Raw genomic sequence first — 4,308 nt, 5'->3', positions numbered from 1 at the left:
TGAAGTAACCAAAATTGATGAAACTTAACTAAGAAAAAAAAGAGAGAAGTCTCAAATAAATAAAATCAGAAATAAAAGAAGGGACATTGCAAGTGATGCCTCAAAAATATAAAAGATCATAAGAGACCACTATGAAGAATTATACACCAACAAACTGAATAACGTAGAAGAAACAAACAAAAAAATTCCTAGAAACATACAACCTATTAATACTGAATCACAAAGAAATAGAAAATTTGAACAGACTAATATGAGTAAGGAGACTAAATCAATAACCAAAAACCTCCCAACAAAGAAAATCCCAGAAGCAGATGGCTTCATTGGTTAATTCTACCAAACATTTAAAGAAGAATTAACACTGTTTATTCTCAAACTCTTCCAAAGAATTGAAGAGAAGGGAACACTTCCAAACTCATTTTATGAGGCTAACATAATGATACCTGATACCAAAGCCAGACAAAGACACCACAAGAAAACTACAGGTCAATATCTCCAATTAATATAGATGCAAAACTTTCAAGAAAATACTAGCAAACCAAATCCAACAGCACATTAAAATAATCATACATCATGACCAAGTGAGATTTATCCCTAGGATGGTTGAACATATGAAAATCAATCAATGTTATACACCACATTAACAAAATAAAGGATAAAAATCACATAATCATCTCAATGGATGCAGAAAAAGCATTTGACAAAATTCAACTTTTTCATGTAAAAACTTTGAACAAACTAGGAACAAAAGGAAAGTACCTCAACATAATAAAGGCCACATATGACAAGCCCACAGCTAACATCATACTCAATGGTGAAAAGCTGAAAGATTTTCCTCTAAGATCAGGAACAAGAAAGTGTCACAAAAAGTGACACTCTTGGCACTTCTATTCAACATAGAACTGGAAGTTCTAGACAGAGTAATTACCGTGTTTCCCCTTCCCCAAAATAAAAAAAAAATAAATTAAATTGAAAAAAAAAAAAAAAAAACCACAATGAGAGATCACCTCACACCTGTCATGGTTGCTATCATCAAAAAACCAAACGGCAAGTGTTGATGAGGATGTGGAGAAATTGGAACCCTTGCACATGTTGATGGAAGTTCCTCAAAAAATTAAAAATAGCACTCTTATGTGATCCAGCAATCCCACTTCGGGGTATTTATCCAGGAGCATTGAAATAAATCAGGATATCAAAGAGATGTTATCATGCCTATGTTCATTGTAGCAATAGCTAAGATGTGGAAACAACTTAAATATCTATCAACAGATGACTAGATAAAGAAAACGTGGCATATATATACAATGGAATAAGGCTTAAAAAAGAAGGAAATTCTGCAATATGGAACAATAAGGGTGAACCTTGAAGAAATTATGCTAAGTGAAATACATCAGTCCCAGAAAGATAAACAAATACTGCATTCTTCCACTTATACAAGGTATCTAAAATAGTCAAATTTATAAAATCAAAGAGTGGAATGGTGTTTTCCAGGGGTTAGTGAGGGGGAATAGGGAGTTACTGATCAACAGGCATGAAGTTTCGGTTAGGCAAGCTGAATAAGCTCTAGAGATCTGTCCTTATACTCACAATAATGTATTACACACTTTAATATTTCTTAAGAAGGTAAATCACATGTTAGGTGCTCTTCTGACAATCAAATAAAATTCAAAAACCAGAACTAAATTTAACTGCCTGTCAGTCAAAGACATACATATTTATTGAAACAATGCTAAGTGAAATATTAGTAAATGGAATCCAGCAGTACATTCATATATTCATACTGTCACCAACAGAGTCTTATTCAAGTAATGCAAAAATGGTTTAGTATTAGAAAATCAAATTCACAGAAGAAAAAAATACTATTGTGATAAACGATGAAAAAGCAAAAAATTCAACATCAGTGTCTGATAATGCTTTTAGAAGAAGAATAGTCACATTCTTCATCTGTAAGTAAGATGAATTTACATTTTAGTCTTACTATCTCTGTAACCTTGGGTATGTTACACACTCTTTGTGCCTCAGTTTCCTAATATTTTATATAGGGATAATAATACTTCCCAGTGTCATGAGGATTCAAGAATATATATGTAAAGTCCCCAATATGTAAACACCCAATTCCTTCCACCCTCTTACTGCCTTATTTTCTCACCTGTGTGACACTCAACACTGTGTGGAGAACACTAATGAAAGTGATATACTCTACTATCATCCTGTTATTTTCATTTACACAGTGGATGTAGAGTGTTTCTACTGCTACTCCAGCTTGTGTTTATTCATACATATTTTTGTAAACAAAGACACTCTTCCTGACCACCCTTCATGCTAACTTCCAGACCCCCTTAAAGGAAGATTGTACCGATTGGCTTCATTGGCTATATTAACCCAATGGTTCCCAGCCTTGGTTGCACATTAGAATCACCTGAGCAGCATCCCCATGGAAATCTATGGGGTATCTAGAATTGCAAACTGGTGCAGTAGTCATTTCACTCCACATTACAAATATTTTCAGTAGTTCTACAGAAATTGACATATGTCATTTGATTCAGTAATCAACTTTGATTCATCACTAAAAATTAACAGAATGACTCCATAACATTGGCCATAAAAGATTCATTAGAGTGAACGCACTTTCAGAAAGAAAGAAAACTTAAAAGAAATGGTAGAGAGCCTGTAATCAAACCTTGGGAGAATCTCGAAATTAGGTAAAAGAAAAGAGAGAGCAAGGCGGGGTCAAAAGAACATAGAATCAGGATTGGGCAGTGAGCATAGAAACCAAAATGGGAAAAAGATACAAGAAGGACTAAGTTCAACCTCTTGTTTCCCATGAAGCACCAACGACCTGCCCATCCAGGAAAGGTTCATCAGTTTGGCCTCACCCTCAGAATTGGAACCACACTGCCTGGCTTTAGATTCCAACTCCACCATTCTTTTTATTTATTTATTTTTCAATTACAGTTGACATTCAATATTATATTAGTTTCAGGTGTACAGCATAGCGGTTAGACATTTATATTAACTTATGAATTGATCCCTCCAATAAGTCTAGTATCTACCTGTCATGCGGGGTGTCATGTGGGGTCTCAGCTCCCGCTCCCCACATAAGAACGCAGGATAAACAAATGAGAAACAGAAACTCATAGACACAGACAATAGTTTGGTGGTTGCCAGAGGGTAAGGGGGGCGGGGGCTGGGGGGAGGGAGATGAGGGTAAGGGGGATCGAATATATGGTGATGGAAGGAGAACTGACTCTGGGTGATGAACACACAATGGGATTTATAGATGATGTAATACAGAATTGTACACCTGACATCTATGTAATTTTACTAACAATTGTCACCTCAATAAATTTAATAAAAAAAAAGAAAAGAAAAAAAAAACTAAAAAAAAAAAAAAAGAAAAAAAAAGAACGCAGGATATGGTGAGGCCAAAAAGGAACACCCACGGAGCCATAGGTAGGGGAGTCATACCACTATAGTCTCACTGGAGGCTGGATTCACATGACATGCAACCTGCTGTCCGGTTTTCTGCCAATCGACTGACGGCTCTCCTTGACTCCCCTTGACTCCCCAACCAACACAGCCAAGGCAGCTATATCAGGGGCCAATTGTCTAACTGGCTACAGCTGATCGCCAACTAGCCACAACCGATGGCCATCTACTACCCGAGTCAGCACACACACCCCCACGTGAGGCCGAGAGCCTGGAAACTGCTCTCTGGGGCTTTGTCCCCACACCTATGTATGGCTCCGTTGGTGTTCCTTTTTGACCTCACCGTATCCTGCGTTTTGGTGCTGGGAGCAGGACTAGAGACCACGCATGACAGTATCTATAACCAACTCCACCATTCTTTAAGCACACAACATCAGGCAAGTTACTAAACAAGGTGTGCCTTTGTTTCATCACCTACAAAATAGGGACAATAATAGTGTCTGCTCCTATGGCTGCTGTGAGGCCTAAACAAGGCACCAAGAACAGCACCTGGAAAACAGTGTGTATTATGTTGAGTATTCGCTATTTTTATTTCAAATATCTCCCATTGTAGATTTTCATAGCACTATGCATTTCCCTTCTGTAGTATTTGTCCCAGTTGTCATCTTATAATTTCTTTCGGTGGTTGATTAAGTCAGGTCCACCAGGATAATCTCCCTTTTGAATAACTTAAAGCCAACTAATTTGGGACTTTAATTCCATCTGCAAAATCCCTTCACCTTTGCCATATAATGTAACCTAATTATGGGAGTGAGATCCCACCATATTCACAGGTCTGGCACACATGCAAGAGGCGGGGATTAAGACTGTACAAGGCATGAA

Source organism: Rhinolophus sinicus, chromosome X (genome assembly GCF_036562045.2).
Source record: "Rhinolophus sinicus isolate RSC01 chromosome X, ASM3656204v1, whole genome shotgun sequence".
NCBI lineage: Eukaryota > Metazoa > Chordata > Mammalia > Chiroptera > Rhinolophidae > Rhinolophus > Rhinolophus sinicus.
The sequence above is the reverse complement of the archived record's forward strand: the minus strand, read 5'-3'. Positions refer to the sequence as shown.